Genomic DNA, 17500 nt, shown 5'->3' on the forward strand with positions numbered 1-17500 from the left:
GGAGGAAAGTGGAAGAGGGATGGGTCACTCGTAAGGAATTGGAGAGTAAAGGAGAGGAATAGTAGTCACGGTACGTGGAGGAAAGAATAGAGGGAAACGAAGGAAGAGGAGAGAAAGTATATGCAAGAATATTGAGGTTGAGAGGGCGAATGTGAAGAATTGCTGAAGAAAAGGATGTGGATGGTATAAGTAAGTTAGTAGTGTTAAAGAGAATGGAAAGGAAGGCAGAGAAGTGAAGGAAATGAGATGTAAGAGAGTGACAGGAAAGGAGAGTTAAAGAAATTAGGCGTCTTGAAGGAGGGGGATGAGGAGGCAGGAAGGGAAGCTGAAATCTCACGCGGGAACAACAAATCATGCTAACAAGAGGCTCATGTTTAACTGGAGTCACTCTGTCCGGGAAAACATCATCTAAGCTTTTTTGGAGGGGGGCGTGATCGAGTTCTGAATAGAGTTGTTGACATGCAGGAGGTGAATGTGGCTGACAGCTGAAGACAGGGTGAAGTATAGCAGAAGATAGAAGATTGTGAAGACTAACTGGTAAGTATGCTGAGGAAGCCGGCCAGATAATAAGACATACATAACAGACTCCTTAATCGCTGTCCATTAAATGCATGTAGTGATGTTATTGAAGAGAGGATATCAGTTAAGTTCCTGAAGTGTCCTGATAATCCTCTCTTAAAGAAGACCTACTGATAGATGAAGGAAACTTAGGGAAACCTTAGGTAGCTTGGAATACATTCAGTGATCTTAGTATGTTCTTCCATCTCATTTCTTTTTTCCGCTTCGATGTAAAACACACGGAAAGCAACATTATTGTATATTTAATTGGTTATTAAAGTACGATTATTACAACAATATCGCTAGAATAAAACTGAAAAACAAGGACTACCCTACAGTGTGTGTGTGTGTGTGTGTGTGTGTGGTAGTCACTTTCCCGCTTCATGGAAAAGATGAACGGAAACGTACGAGTGTTGTTGTGGTAATCTTATTTACATATCTCGGGAAACCTCATGAACATTATGTAACGGCCCGGATGTCGTGCTGGCCAGGATTTGTGTTGTGGTAAGACGAAGGTATCTCTCTCCGTCACTAGCGCGTCACGACTTTTGTTGCGGCGCTGAGAAGTACAAGTCACTCAATCTTTCCCCACAAATACCTCGAGATCGAAGATGCGGAATGTATTACGAGCTTAAAACAAAATATATTAATAAGTCAATAAATTAATAGATAGGAATGATACTGACCATCCCTTATTATCTAGTCATTTATTCTTGAGAGCGGCATCATGAAAGTCTTTATCTTATCTTCTCTTGGCCGGTTTTCCTAATGTATTTACCTAAAAAAAGGTAAATACATAAGTGAATCAACAATAATAAAGTAACTTAGCATATCGTCATTAAGTGTTGCCAATGACTTCACCACAACTTTACCCTTTATAGAAGACACGGAAATACTCGTTGCACCAAAAAAGTAAGTTAACTAACACGAATCTTGCTAATGACTTCATCACTAACACTGACTTTCTTGAAAATACTAAAAATAGAATCTAAACCTTCATTACCATAACTTGATGCCATAAAAAAAAATCTTAATTTACATATTATTACGCTAAGACTTCACCATTAACACACTGACTTTCTTCTTGACGAGAGTGTTAACGAGATTCTTACTCAACCTTCACGTACCCTTCTCATCCTCTCCACGACATAAGGCCTTGTTGCGACGCCGTATCTCGATCAGCTCATATTTTTTATTTTTATTTTTTTTTATTTCTTCACTCAAAAACTTAACAAGAGTCTATTCATCTAGTTTTCCTGCATTTTGGTAATTGGACGCCTTCAAGTGGATACCCTTTCGTTATGCTCTGCCACTAAACCTTCCCAATTCCTGCCAGACTCGCATTAATGAGAGGCGCCTTGTGTCGAGTTTCAAGTGAGATGATTTACACGGTGACTCTGCTTTTTCTGTGTTTTTAGGATATTTTTTTTTCTGTTGCTCTTAGTTGTTCTCATTATTGTTTTTTTTTTTATTCTTACTCCTATTCTTACATTATCATTATTATTATTATTATTATTATTATTATTATTATTATTGTTATTATTATTATTATTATTGTTATTATTATTATTATTATTATTATTATTATTATTATTATTATTATTATTATTATTAATATCCCTATCATCGTCATTATTCAAAGTAACGCTCCATTTTTTCTGATTTTGGTTGCGAGTTTGATTTTTTTTTTCTTATAATTTCAAGTCACACACACACACACCTTCACAAGTCATACAGTTGACCAACCTGAGTCTGTCGGTGTTTAAATCCCGAACTCTTATATCAGTGCTTGACTCACTAAATACCGTCTGTTTGTATTGTAATAAGACGTTCGCCATGATTACTATTTTTAAAACTTGTTTGAAAAGTAAACCATTGATCAGAATATGGAATATTTCAGATGGAATTTTCTAAAACAGAATATTGGCACTGTTCTTACGCCGCCTTCATTGGAGCCATGCCTGTTTGTCAATAAAATAATAAATAAAATGTATATAAAAATAGCAGAGTACTCAACGAAAACAATCACGTTTTCTTTGCAAAGGTGAGTGATAACAAAATAGTCATCGTGAAGAAAAAGAAGCGTAGAAATATGAGATAGTTACGTAAATACATTCAGAAAGCAAGGTACAAGTGGAGTGCAACAGGAAACGCCTGATTAGCGAATGAAAAATGCAAGACGCACGACAAGATAAACGGGAAGTGAAGAATAGAGAGAGAGATAAAGAGAGACGATGAAAGATAAGACTAAGGCAATGTTGTGTTCGCCATACATACTATTACGGAAACATATATAGTCGGAAAGAAAGAATAGGAATTAAGGGAAGATACAAGTGAAGATAGTGATACATACGAGAGAGAGAGAGAGAGAGAGAGAGAGAGAGAGAGAGAGAGAGAGAGAGAGAGAGAGAGAGAGAGAGAGAGAGAGAGAGAGAGAGAGAGAGAGAGAGATGCACGAAGAGATTAATTGGCTATATTTTGACATTTCTTATTAATGAAAGAGTTTTCGTTAAGTTGGAGAACCTCTGTGACATGATATTGGATAGAAGTATAAAAGGCATGAGTTTCACGTGGTGGAAGAACTACATATGTACTGTATTCAGCTCACAGACGGTATCTATCTATTATCCCTCCATCTCTTGAAATTCAAAACCTAGCCAGTTCATCTTATGATTTGTGGCATCTATCCAAAAACATTGCTAACATTTTTTCTGCATCTTTCCCTCTTCTATTTTATCCAAATGGCTCCACTGCCATCTCCTCTATTTCCAAAGCCGAACTCCCCTCTCAGACTTTTGCCAGGAACTCGACACCGGCTGGTTCTGGGCTTCTTCCTCCTTCACCTCCCCCTCTGATTAACAATATTGTGTCTGTTATAGAAATTCTTCATAATAATAATTTTATTCCTTCTTTGTCTTTGATCCTCGGAAAGCTTATGGTCTTGTTGAAGTCTTTCCTATCGTTTTTAGCAACTGTGCACCTGTGCTCGCTCCTTGTCTGGTTAAGCTTTTCCGTCTCAGTCTATCAACATCCGTTTTCCTGGAAATTTCCTTTCATGCAACTTATTCTTGAGAAGTGTAATAGCTCCGGTTCTTCAAACTACTGACCTGTAACTTTGTTTTCTTGTCTTTCTAATTTTTTTCAGCTTATGTTCCAGAGGAGGATTCTGAAGCATCTATCTGCTTTCCGATCGGTCAGTATTGACGATTCTCTCATGATCTTCCAGCTTTCTTCACTAAATCTTGGTCATCCTCTTTTAATGACATCAGTGAAGTCATTGCTATCTCCTTATGCATATCAAAAGTTTTTGATAGCGTCTGACATAAATCTTTAATTTCTAAGCTTCAGTACGGTTGCTGTCCGTATCTCTGTTCCTTTACTATAAGTTCCCTTTCTGCCCATTCTATTGGTGCAGTGGTACATGGTCACTGGTTCTTCTCCTAAGCCTGTTAACCGTGGCGTTCCACAGGACTGTTCTATAACCCATCCTATTCTTGCTATTCATAAATTGTTTCGGTCAAGCTCCTTATCTTATCCATTCTTACGAAGATGAATCTGTCTTACATTTTTTGACGTCATTTGTCAGATGCCCATCTCGGCATGAATTAAACGTTTTACATCGAAAATCCACAGGACGCCTAACTTTTGACCTATTATTTCGGAATGATGAAGAACAAACATTGTCTCAGTGCCTCAAAATCTCAGTTTCTTCATCTGTCCACCCAACACAACCTTCCTCACAACTATCCCCCCTTTTTAAGTAACATTCACTACCTTCCTCATCTACATTGAACACATTTGGATTGTTCTTCAGTGAAAATCTCAGCTGGAAGTTTTACATCTCTTTGTAAAACAACTTTTATGAAGTTAGGTGTTCTGTACCACCTCCGCGAATACTTTTCCTCCTTCCCGTTGGTTACTCTCGGCAATAACTTCATCCCTCCATGCTTGGAGTACTGCTCCCACATAGGTTAAGATTCAACTCCACACAGCAGTTCTAGAGAGGATGGAGTCAAAAACTTCTCGTCTCATCGACTCCTCACCCCCTAATGGACTGTCTTGATTACCTTACCCACCACCGCAATGTACCTCACCCACCACCGCAGCATTCTCTCTTTTACCGCCATTTCCAAGGTTACTACTCTTTCGAACTTGTTAAGTGCATGCCTCGTTTTTTCCAGTGCCCTCGCTTTAAAAACATTTCTACTTGCTCTCATCCTATCCTGTTAACTTTACCAATGCAAGAGTTTACCAGTACAGTATCTTCACGCTTTCATTCTTCTTACTTTTTCCCTATTTTTGTGTTTCCTCCTGCCCACGACTAAAGCTGTTTCAAAAGAGGAGGGTCAAGACACCTCAGAAAATAATTTGACTTCTCTCTCGGTTCCCCTACGCTACCATTTTTTTTTTTTTTTTTGGAGGGGACGTCATTTGAGCGTATATTATTTTTTGTCCTTTTTCTCTCCTTTGGCCGATTTCTAATAAATAACACACACACACACACACACACACACACACACACACACACACACACACGTCAAAAGCAAGACAGACCGAGAGACGGACTGATTAACTGATTTCCTGTGACAGCGTCGCCCTATCACACAAACCTGTCAGAGAGAGAGAGAGAGAGAGAGAGAGAGAGAGAGAGAGAGAGAGGAGGGTGTTGCTGCATAACATGGCGCGCGCGCGCACGCACACACACACACACACACACACACACACACACACACACACACACACACACACACACACACACACACACACACACACACACACACACTCTTGAAATTCCCCTACTCATTACATCCCCCTGGCCAATACCTATCTTCACCATTTTCATCCTCTCCCTGGCACCTACTCTCTCCCCCATCCCTATCAACCACCCCTTACGGCCCTCATCTTCCCCTCCCCTGCAGTGATACCATCCGATGATGCTGCCAGGCTAAGGAAGATGAATAATTAACTCTCCCTCCCCCTCTCCCTTCCTCTCCCTTACTGCACGCTCTTTGACCCTCTCTCCCTCTCCCTATGCACCTCCCACTTCCTCCCGCATGTGTTTTTTTTTTTTTTTTTTACTGAATGATCCTCTCCCACAGTGTGTTACTCTCCCTCCCTCGCTCTCCCTCGCGGTCCTTTCCCTCTCTCCCTTCCCACACGGCTACCGATCAGCCACACGTGTCAAGGTCAGAGGAGGGACAACAACACTGCTGCGGTTCTCTCTTCCTTTTGGGGAGGAGGAGGAATATAATTATATCTACGAGGTATGAGAAGTAATGGATGTTGTGTGTGTTTTGCATATGTTTTGTTTACTGAAACGAAGAGAGAGAGAGAGAGAGAGAGAGAGAGAGAGAGAGAGAGAGAGAGAGAGAGAGAATATGTATGTGTGTGTGTGTGTGTGTGTGTGTGTGTGTGTGTGTACGCACACACACACACACACACACACACACACACACACACACACACACACACATTTTCTCCTCTCTCTCTCTCTCTCTCTCTCTCTCTCTCTCTCTCTCTCTCTCTCTCTCTCTCTCTCTCTCTCTCTCTCTCTCTCTCTCATTGGTATTCCCTATCACTGGTAATTTCCTTTAGATCCAAACGCTACTCAAACACCTAACTCTCTCACTCTTTCTCGTCACCCTTTCCCTTCCACCTTCTCCCTTTCACCCATTCCGTCTCCCTTTCATCCTCTCTGTATATCTTTACTCCGTCCTTTTCTCCACTCCTTTATGCTCCTTCACGCCCTCCTCCAGCCACAGTGAGCAGGATGAGTCCCCTGGGTACGTGACTGACAAATAGAGATGTTTCAGTGCTTGTAACATTGAGCTTCTTATCAGCTGGAGGAAGTTACGGAGGTGTTAGTTGTGGTAGTGGCGGTGTTTGTTTGCTTCTCTGCCTTACGTGTTTTTTGTACGTATGTAGGGAGGTGTATATTGTGTAATGTGTAAGAGTACTATATTGGACCATGTTTGTCATTGGAATAATCCTGCATGTTGTGTTTTTTTTGGTCGATGAAATATTTATCTGTGTGTGTGTGTGTGTGTGTGTGTGTGTGTGTGTGTGGGTGGGTGGAAGGGTGTTCGGGGGTGTGTGGCTGTCTCTTCAAATCAGGTTCTTGTGTTCTCAGTAATTAGCAGGATGTCCATGGCGTCTTGATTTTGTTAAATATGTACATGATATACGTTTTCTTATCAGTCTTACGCTCCTCCCCCCCCCCCTCTCTCTCTCTCTCTCTCTCTCTCTCTCTCTCTCTCTCTCTCTCTCTCTCTCTCTCTCTCTCTCTCTCTAACTCACTACGCCTCATGCAAGAGTCCTACCTTGTCTCTGCCACCGCGAGACATCCCTACATCGTAACCAAGCCTTTCAGAATATACTTCTTCATGCAAGTTCTTTCCCAGTGACACACTCTCCCTCTAGCCTTCCTCAAGCGGCTCTCAGTTGCCCTGGAAAGTCCCACGAAGCCTCTTTGAATGTATTATAATACCACAGGGTGAAATGGTTGTGGTTATTTATTTTTTTTCTAGTCGCTTGTCATTGTTTACATGAACTTGGTGCAGAGAGAGAGAGAGAGAGAGAGAGAGAAGTAGTAGTAGTAGTAGTAGTAGTAGTAGTAGTAGTTTAATGTCAGTACACATTCCTAAATACATTGCAACGTTGGTGATTTTAGACATGCTAACTCTTGCAGTTTTGCCTGTGTTGGTGGGCGTGGATGTCCGTGCGTGTGGTTACGCACGTATGAAAGTATAAAAAGCGTTGGGGAGAGCGAGGGATCCCTTGGAGACAGGATAAACTACACACACACACACACACACACACACACACACACACACACACACACACACACACACACACACTTCGCTCCTCCCACTTCCCACTCCCTTCTCCCTTGCTTGCCTCCATTCGCTCCTCCCCCATCTCTTCTGTATACCCCTGCACCCCTTAGATTCTAGCCTCTCTTGTTATCCCCCTGTCTAGCCCTTCATCCCCATCTCCCCCTCTCTCCTCACCCCATCCTCCGCCCTCACCCTATCCCTCTTTCCCTTCACTCCATCCCCCTCTCTCTTCATCTCATTCCCCTTCTCCGCTCTCTCTTTACCCCATTCCCCTTCTCCCCTCTCTCTTCACTCCATCTCCCTCTCCCCTCTCCCCTCCATCTCTCCACATCTCATCCTCCTCCACTTATTCCTCTTCCCCTCTTCCTCCCCAATGCCGGCTCACCCTGCCACTTCTGCTACACATGTCAAGAAGTGATGTATTGCCGCCACACACACACACACACACACACACACACGAGTAACGATAGATTATAAACATCCACTTTCTCATACTTGCCATTATCTCCTGGAGGGTGCAAGAGTGCAGTTAAGGAAGTAAATAAAAAAAAATAAAAAACATTGAGAGAATTAAGAGCCATTTTTTTTATGTAAGACAACCGAAAATTGGGTGTTCGTTTAACTCAGTCTTTCTTCTTTCCTGAGCCTGTTTGCGAGGGAGGAAGGCAGGAATCAACTCCGAGGGTAAGGAGGAGGATGAGGATCTGGAAAAGGGTGGAGGAGGCTGAGTGTGAAAGGGAGCAGAGGATGAGGTTCTGGAAATGGAGTGAAGGAGGTTTGGAAGTAGAGGAGACTTGGAGTTTGGAAAAGGGTGGAGGAGGTTGATGGTCTGGAAGTAAAGGTGCTGGTGTCCTGGAAGGGTGTGGAGGACGTAGTAGGTCTGAGCATGGAGGGGCGAGGCAGGGAGGGCGTTGCAAGAATGTTGCTGTAGTATATTTTGTCCTCTTGCCTGACGCCCATCCTGCGCTGCTTTACTGCAGAGAAGAGCAGACTGCGTACCTTTGCAAGGACAAGTGCAGAAATTATTATTATTATCATTATAGTTTACAGACAAAAATATTTACAAATATATAAACTCAACTTATATTAATATAAACATTTTGTCCGAATGAATATCCATACTTCATAAAATATTCTTACTGGTAATTTATAAGCAACACTAGTGACGAGCCTATTATAAGTAGATCTCTAGGACATCATTTACATAATTGCACAGTACATCAACATGATGTTCATTCATTCCCTTCAGAGTGCTCATATCAGAGAAGTTTAACATATGCCTTGCTCTACAGTCATTTGAAAGTTCACAGCATAAAAGACATGAGCCTCGTCTTGTGATGCATTTGCGCTGTATACACGCAACCACTACTCTACTGGGGTTCCATTTTTTCCTGCCTATCTTAATCCTCAAATTATGAGACATCAAGTGAAGCCGCGTTAGGGCTTGCCATTTACAACTTATAGATTGTGTGGTGTTAGTTACTGACTTTTACGTGACGTACTTAAAGGCACTAGGTGGTCTCTTCCTTACTAACCTATCGAGGGATTTATACTAGAATCGGTATACTAGTATCGGTAGAGAGAGAGAGAGAGAGAGAGAGAGAGAGAGAGAGAGAGAGAGAGAGAGAGAGAGAGAGAGAGAGAGAGAGAGAGAGAGAGAGAGAGAGAGAGAGATCCCACATTTCGGGTTCTAATACGGTCTCATCACGTGGCGGAGTATTCAATAATCTCGTGTAGCTGTGATTTCATTGGCTGGTGGAACAACCCACGACGGCTCTGTGTGACTGTATTAGGTGAAGTAGGAAGGCAGGAGGGACAAAACTGCATTTGGACTGAAAACTCAAAGCCCCTAGATACCATGCATCTCGTCGTCGGAGGCGTAATACGAGTGTCTCAAGTGGCGGAAGGGCACAATACTAGCTGAATGAGTGAACAATAGGTGGGGGGCTGTCTGTATTGCCCACTTAAAGGATTCTAGGAAGCTATGGCGTCTCCTCAACCTTAATAAAAACAGCTTGGTGCAATTTTAGTGTCATTTCAAAAAGTACCAACAACAAAAGGAGTAATCGAGTATTTTATGGCTTTTTCCTTTTGCTTAGACCTATTAGTTTTTTTTTTTTTTTTTATGTAGGAAGGACACTGCCCAAGGGCAACAAAAATCTAATAAAAAAAATGCCCACTAAAATGCCAGTCCCATAAAAGGGTCAAAGCAGTGATCAAAAATTGGTGGATAAGTGTCTTGAAACCTCCCTCTTGAAGGAATTCAAGTCATAGGAAGGTGGAAATACAGAAGCAGGCAGGGAGTTCCAGAGTTTACCAGAGAAAGGGATGAATGACTGAGAATACTGGTTAACTCTTGCGTTAGAGAGGTGGACAGAATAGGGGTGAGAGAAAGAAGTAAGTCTTGTGCAGCGAGGCCGCGGAAGGAGGGGAGGCATGCAGTTAGCAAGATCAGAAGAGCAGTTAGCATGAAAATAGCGGTAGAAGACAGCTAGATATGCAACATTGCGGCGGTGAGAGAGAGGCTGAAGACAGTCAGTTAGAGGAGAGGAGTTGATGAGATGAAAATCTTTTGATTCCACCCTGTCTAGAAGAGCAGTATGAGTGGAACCCCCCCAGACATGTGAAGCATACTCCATACATGGACGGATAAGGCCCTTGTACAGAGTTAGCAGCTGGGGGGGTGAGAAAAACTGGCGGAGACGTCTCAGAACACCTAACTTCATAGAAGCTGTTTTAGCTAGAGATGAGATGTGAAGTTTCTAGTTCAGATTATAAGTAAAGGACAGACCGAGGATGTTCAGTGTAGAAGAGGGGGACAGTTGAGTGTCATTGAAGAAGAGGGGAAAGTTGTCTGGAAGGTTGTGTCGAGTTGATAGATGGAGGAATTGAGTTTTTGAGGCATTGAACAATACCAAGTTTGCTCTGCCCCAATCAGAAATTTTAGAAAGATCAGAAGTCAGGCGTTCTGTGGCTTCCCTGCGTGATATGTTTACCTCAGAGGATTAAAGGCGTGAGGTGCATCAGCTGTCATGACGGCAGCGTGATGTGGAGCTGCAGTGTAATCGATATACGTAGTACGGTCATGGAGTGCACACATACAGAACGCAGCACAAGCTAGCCTCCCACCCCCAGACTCATGGTGGTGGTGGCCCTCGTCCCCGCTCCCACCACACCCTCGCTGGCGCATGTCATGGCATCTGATTGAGTGTGTGAGTCGATGCACCGCCGAGAGTGGCCGTGAGAGGGTTCGGGGAGGCCTCAAAATAGGCGGAGTCACGGCACCATGTTGCTCGCCGGTTAGCGTTCACAATAACGGGGTCGAGTACCCAGTGACCCTGGAGGCAAGCGCGAGAGCGGTATGTGTGTGGCTTGTTGGCTAGGGGGAGGGAGGGAGAGGAAGGGAGGTGAGCGCAGGGGAGGGAAGGGGAGTTGCCTGCCGTGGCTTCAGGTTGTCTATTAATGTTTTGGGAATGTTTCATTATTTCAGGACCAACAGTACTAGACTGAATGTACACCTGTCACCTCCCCCTGTTCCCATTCTCCCTCTGCTTTCTCTTCATCTTCCTCTCCACAATTGGATCATCCTCGTCCGGCGTACAAGTGCCATCACCACCAGAGGCAACAGGAGTAGCAACAGCATCCAGCAGTCTCGCTTCACTTCTAAATGCAGACGAGCAACCAGGCGAAGCAATGCAGGGCGATGTAGGGCAGGGCGGGCTATGCTCTCCACACGTGCCGCAGTGTCTATTCTGGTCGTGGCGGTGGCGTGTCGCAACCTTCGACATCATTATCATAGTCTCGCTTTATTTGCACTGAATATAAATAGAACCTACAAAATAAAAAATAAAAAAATCCTGCTCGACTACACTAGCAAGTCTCAAATTCGAGAAGTATAATTATAGCACAAGAGTAGATGCAGAGGAAAGGAGGTGAGGAGGCGGTGGCTCTAACTCAAACTCTTCAAGTGAGGCAGAGGAGGACTTGCACGAAAGTAAACAAACTATGAGGTGGTGGTGGTGGTGGTGTTGGTGGTGGTGGTGGTGGTGTTGGTGTTAGCGTTAGGTGCAGTAGTTTGTAATGGTGGGGTGTGTGGGTGTGGGTGTGTGGTGACGGTGATAATGGGGGTAAGGGTAAATAGGGATGCAGAGAGGAAGGTCAGGATACAAGGACGTCCTATACTAACATGGGTACTCGGAAAGGTCGTTGCCTCATTATTTATCTTGTGTGTGTGTGTGTGTGTGTGTGTGTGTGTGTGTGTGTGTGTGTGTGTGTGTTTTATGTAGCACCGGCCAAGGGCAACAGAATTGCAATAAAAAAAAAAAAAGGCCCAATGAGGTGCCGGTCCCCGAACAGAGTCGAAAGCGGTAATAAAAAATTACAGGATAAGTGTCTTGAAACCTCCCTCTTGAAAGAATTCAAGTCATAGTAAGTGGAAATACAGAAGCAGGCAGAGAGTTCCAGAGTTTACCAGAAAAGAGATGAATGATTGAGAATACTGTTTGACTCTTGCATTAGAGAGGTGGACAGAATAGGAGCGAGAGAAAGAAGGAAGTCTCGTGCAGCGAGGCAGCGGGATGGGGGGAGATACGCAGTTAGTAAGATCAGAAGAGCAGTTGGCATGAAAATAGCGCTAGAAGACGGCAAGAGATGAAACACTGCAGCGAAGAGAAAGAGGCTGAAGACAGTCGGTTAGAGGAAAGGAGTTGATAAGACGAAAATCTTTTGATTCCACCCTGTCTAAAAGAGCGATATGAATCTTATACTTATTTTTTTCTTATCCGAAGATTGATAAGGAATGCAAAAATAAACTACACAAATTCATTAAAGCGTTTGGAAATGAAGCTTGGAAATCAAACTCACTGAGGAACAATTTTAAGGATCACAGCCACGGTCGAGGAAAGCTGTAGGGGAGGCCCGTCAACAGGCTCTCAGTACTGGCACATTGGACTAGTGCATAAAGTGGATGGGCGAGGATGTTGTTAGTACTCAATGCCGTAGTGGAGCTGCAGACTAATCTGAAATGGAAGCCACGCCCGCTCTCTCCTTACGGAGGGGCAGCTGACTGGTGCACTCATAACGAGCTGGCCATTCCTTATTTTCTCCCTCCTTCCTCTTCTCTTTTTACCTATAGAAACAAATAATATATACTATTTACATACCATTAATGTGATTGTCGATATGCTCTCCGTTTCCAGTGGCGTGGGTTGACTGTCATGTGGATGCGTACACACCATGTCATTTGTTTCTACATTTTTCCTGAAGGGTAATGATTTCATATTATTGTTTTTCTTACTGAGATTTAAAAAAAAAAATAAGCTTACGGAACGGATAAGCTATGAGCTGTTTGAAAATGTCCATAAATTAGATAAAATAAAATAGGAAAGTCACAGGCCCATTACGAGTGCACCAATGAGTTACCCTCCTACAGGGGAAAGAGGGAGCGTGGTTTGCAGATCAGCTTAGCCTGCAGAGATTATAATTTTCACATTAGTGTTAGCCAATTTCAGAAAACAAGTCAGCGACGATGGCGATGATGATGATGATAATTAATAAATGATGAATGATGACAAAATTAAAGGTCCCAACAACTTGTGGACGCAGTACTATGGCGCAAGACGAATTTTCTGTCACTGGACAGAGAAGCAGTTCTGTGGAGTTGCTTATTCTTTATTATTCGTGTATTTCAGTATGGCCAGAAAGTATTCTACAATTGCTGTTAATTACTTAATTTTGTTCTCATTTAGTTATACACACTGGAAACATATTTCGTGGCCTTCAATAAATAGAATATAAATAGATTCTTTTTTAGAGGGAACCAGTTTCACTAATTACTTTCACTTACTTGTTGACATATCAATATCATATTATGTAAGTTTTACCTCTGTCAAATTATGCTAACTTCCTGACGGCAGATATCTTTGAGTATTTTATCCAACGCGAAATCCATTATACTGTGTTTATCAGAAACCATAAATAAATTCAACTTGTGTATAAGTAATTGAACATAAAGCTGAGTACTTAACAATAAAGATGGAATGTTTTGTTGGTCATCATAATATACGAATACTGATGTACTACAGAACTGCTTCCCTGCCCTGTGACACGAACTTCGGGCTTGAGGAGTTGCTGGAGACTGTCACTGCCTATACAAAGTTGCCCATGAACTTTAATCTGCTAGAATCACTGAAGGGAATTTTACCGCAAGAAAAGAAGAAAAAAGAAAGAAAAGAAAGAAACCTATGTCGATTTCAAAATTTAAGCACTTTCTTGAAACCTTTCCTACATAGTATTTAATGACGCTCTTGACCTGTTTCCATGTATGTCAAGAGTGTGTCAGGTGCATAGAGTGTACACCTCCAAAGTGCCGTAAAGACGTACATATAAGGGGATTTTTTATACAGAGTGGATTGCGTTAGGTAGGAGTGGTGTTTGTGATGTGGCTGAGAATCCACTCAGTCTTCCATTCATTCCACTCACGAATTGTTTTTGTTGTTATTACTACAACAACTACATCAAAAACAACTACTACTACTGCTGTTACTACTGCTGCTACTACTACTACTACTACTACTACTACTACTACTACTACTACTACTACTACTACTACTACTGCTACTACTACTATGTACGATATTTTTTTCTTCGTTTGATTTTGGTAGTGGGTGATGAAAGAAGGTGGATGTGTGTGTCTGTGTGTGTGTGTGTGTGTGTTTGTGTGTGTGTGTGTGTGTGTGTGTGTGTGTGTGTGTGTGTGTGTGTGTGTGTGTGTGTGTGTGTGTACGTGCGCGCGTGCTCGCTCGCGTGTTTGGGAGGGTACAGGATCACTACAACCTTGGGGAGTGATATGACTAGCGGTTTTCAGCGCAGTAACGCGCGTCACTAGGCGGGAAGCGCCAGCATGCAGTTCTATATTTACACTGTCTGCTGCGAGGCGCCGAAGTGACCAGCCTGGGAAAAGGGAGAGGCTTAGGAGAGAGGGAGATGGGGTTGATGGGTAGAGAGAGAGAAGGAGGGAGGCGAAGTAGGTTGGGGAGGAGGGTTGAAGACTGTAAACAGAGGAGAGGTCAGAGAAGGGAGATACTGAGCAGCCAGGGACAGGGAGCAAGGGGCAAAGTATGACTCGACTACTAAAAAGAGATGCGGGGGCCTAAGAAAGGGAGCAGATGATAAGGGGTCAGAGATGTGTATGGAGGGAAGGATCGATGGGAAAGAAAGAGGCGAGTTATGAAAGTAAAGGGGGAGGATATGGATTGAGGAAAGGGAAGGAAAAGGAGACGAGAGGAAAGGGAATCATAGGGAGGGAGAGGAGAATGTGGAGGGAGTGGTTTCCTCGTACTCCGCGGCAGTGTTTATCCTGTTCTCATCGCCATTTCGCTTCTTCTACGTCGCAGTGTTTCAGCGCGGTTTCTTCAGCTGGGTGTACCTGGAGACACACACACACACACAGACACACACACACACACACACACACACACACACACACACACACACTTGAGTCTGCATTCCATTTTCATCAGATCATTTAATTAATTCCACTTTTACCGAGAGAGATCGTCTGTGAGGAGAGTGTCTGCTGAGTTATGCATAACTGGTAAACTACCTGCAAAAGAACAATACAGAACAGAGTAAGGCTCCTCCCCTTCTATGTCAGGCTGTTAAGGAAAATTAGAACATGAGTATGATAATAGTAATAATGTTAAAAATAATACATACATACATATACCAAGGCTGTCTCCCACAAAAAGAGGAGTAGCCAAAACAAGGCACAAAACTTTCGCAATCACACTCATTCACACCACTCTCTTATCCCCTTGGCCCTGACAGAGGAGAGAAAGTACTCCTGTCCTCACTTGACAGAGATTAGCCACACGGCTTGGTCAGTTTGATCTGAAATAAGGCTCCTTCATAGCAAGTATCCTCTCCAACCACACCTTCGATGTGTGGCGCCTCCCTCTGAGGTCGCGAAGTCACAGGGCCGCGTCATTCCTCACGCACGCACAACTGCTCTCTATTCTCTTCTGTCATGCACAATCATTCTGCTATGCTCTAGTGTCAGTCCTCTTTCCATTAAGGCCTCCTTCACACTATTTTTTCCATCTCTTACGTGTCCTACCACGCAAGTTCACACTCTCACACTTGATCTTACTATTTTCTTCACCAGCCTATCATCTTTTGTTCTCTCAACATATCCATATCATTTCAGCACACATTGCTCTGCCCGTCCTGCCAAGTCCCTAGCAACACCTGTTCTTCTCACTTCATCATTTCAGACTCTGTCCATCCAAGTTACTCTACACACACTTCTTAGGCATCTCATCTTCATTGATAATAATGTTAATAATAATAATAATAATAATAATAATAATAATAATAATAATAATAATAATAATAATAATTGAGACAGGAGTATCGGTAGGAAACCGGATCTTCAAGATAAATAACACAGCGAGTGCAGCGGCGAATATCTTTATTTTCTTCCGACGTGTCGTCATAGAGACCATGCCACTATCAAGGATCTAGGATAAGAAAAAGTCTTTTTAGTTTTTACACTTTTTTTTTTTATCCTAGATACTTGACGCAGTCGTAGTCAGAGAGTAGGAAATTAAAAAGATTCAAGAGTGTGGACAAGTTAGGTCGTTGCCCACATAGACGCAACATCCACCTTTGGATTGAAAAGGAGGATAGATAAAGTACGAGGAAACAGAGAAGGGGTTACTGTCAGTTGCCCCAGACACCTGCGTTTTGGTGAGGAAAAGATAAAGTTTAATAAAGGAGAGGTGGTGTTCCACAAAGTGAATGTTGCAGAAGTTAAAGAAGAAAAAAAAAAATGAGGGGGTGTCCAGACACTTAAGGTCGATACCAGAAGGGAGCTCAGTCCCTCTTCGGACTGGCGTAGGAGTCACCATATCAAATTTAGAATTTTGAGTGAAGGGTGGGTGCGTGTTAAGTGTATGTAGAGTTGTGTTAAGGAAGATAATTTTCTTTAGAGGGTAGGCTGTGACTGTCCCCTTGTGTTAAGAGACACGAAGGAAAACGTTCATGATCACACTGGATAGTAGATAAATTCACAACACTCCCTGATCCAGTGTTTTAGATCTTACTGGTATTAATTGTCGTTTCGGTAAGAGTCTACTGCCTCCTCCTCCTCTTGCTTGATGCGCAGTCGTTCCTCGCTCTTTTAGCGCTCTCTTCGCACAGTTCATCCACTAAAGGCGCGGCCTTCCTCATAACCTTTCACCGTGCACATCTGACCTCATTATTGTCTTTACAAATTTTTTGTTCTTCAGTCTCTCTACATGCCCAAACCATCCATACACTGACCTGCCCGTCCAGTCAACTCTCTTAGAACACCAGGTCGTCTTCTTACCCCCTCACTTCTTATCCTGTTCTTCCTTAAACACTTGCTTTCTATTACATTTGATAACAAGAGCAACAACAACAGCAACAATGATCATAATAAGAATAATGATAATGATGATGATAATAATATTAATATTAATAATAATAAGAAGAAGAAGAAAAAAAAGGAGAATAAGAAGAAGAAAATAATAATAATAATAACAATTATAATATAATAATAATGATAATAATAATAATAATAATAATAATAATAATAAGAAGAAGAAGAAGAAGAAGAAGATTAATGATAAATAAGATAATGGTAATAATAATAATAATAATAATAATAATAATAATAATAATAATAATAATAATAATAATGATGATAATAATCAACAACAACACTACGCTACCACTAGAGCCGGTGCGTTTTTTAAGGTGATGAACAGCTTCACTACTAATAACAATGTTTTGCCGGTACACTTCCCATCTCAGAGATAATGAACCCAAGAAGATTCCACACACACACACACACACACACACACACATACACACACAGACAAACACACACACACACACACACACACACACATACACACACATACACACACACACACACACACACACACACACACACACACATACACACACACACACACACACACACACACACACACACACACACACACACACACACACACACACACACACACCTTTGAATCCAATCTGAGTAGCTGTTTTTCCTTCACTTCTCACGCTCCCTT

The 17500-nt window shown here is 42.4% G+C and overlaps 2 long non-coding RNA genes across 3 annotated transcripts in view; one reads left to right on the plus strand and one right to left on the minus strand.

Annotated features, from left to right (window-relative positions):
• Positions 1-17500, plus strand: part of LOC135105035 (uncharacterized) — a 52584-nt gene that overhangs the window by 8599 nt on the left and 26485 nt on the right. The window lies entirely within an intron of this gene.
• The window catches only part of LOC135104685 (uncharacterized), a 17463-nt gene continuing 7835 nt past the window's right edge, over positions 7873-17500 (minus strand). The window contains exon 3 of the long non-coding RNA XR_010270488.1: positions 7873-8393. This is a non-coding gene — a long non-coding RNA (uncharacterized LOC135104685). The remainder of the gene's footprint in view (positions 8394-17500) is intronic.

The sequence above is a fragment of the Scylla paramamosain genome, chromosome 11, assembly GCF_035594125.1.
Source record: "Scylla paramamosain isolate STU-SP2022 chromosome 11, ASM3559412v1, whole genome shotgun sequence".
Taxonomy (NCBI): Eukaryota; Metazoa; Arthropoda; class Malacostraca; order Decapoda; family Portunidae; genus Scylla; species Scylla paramamosain.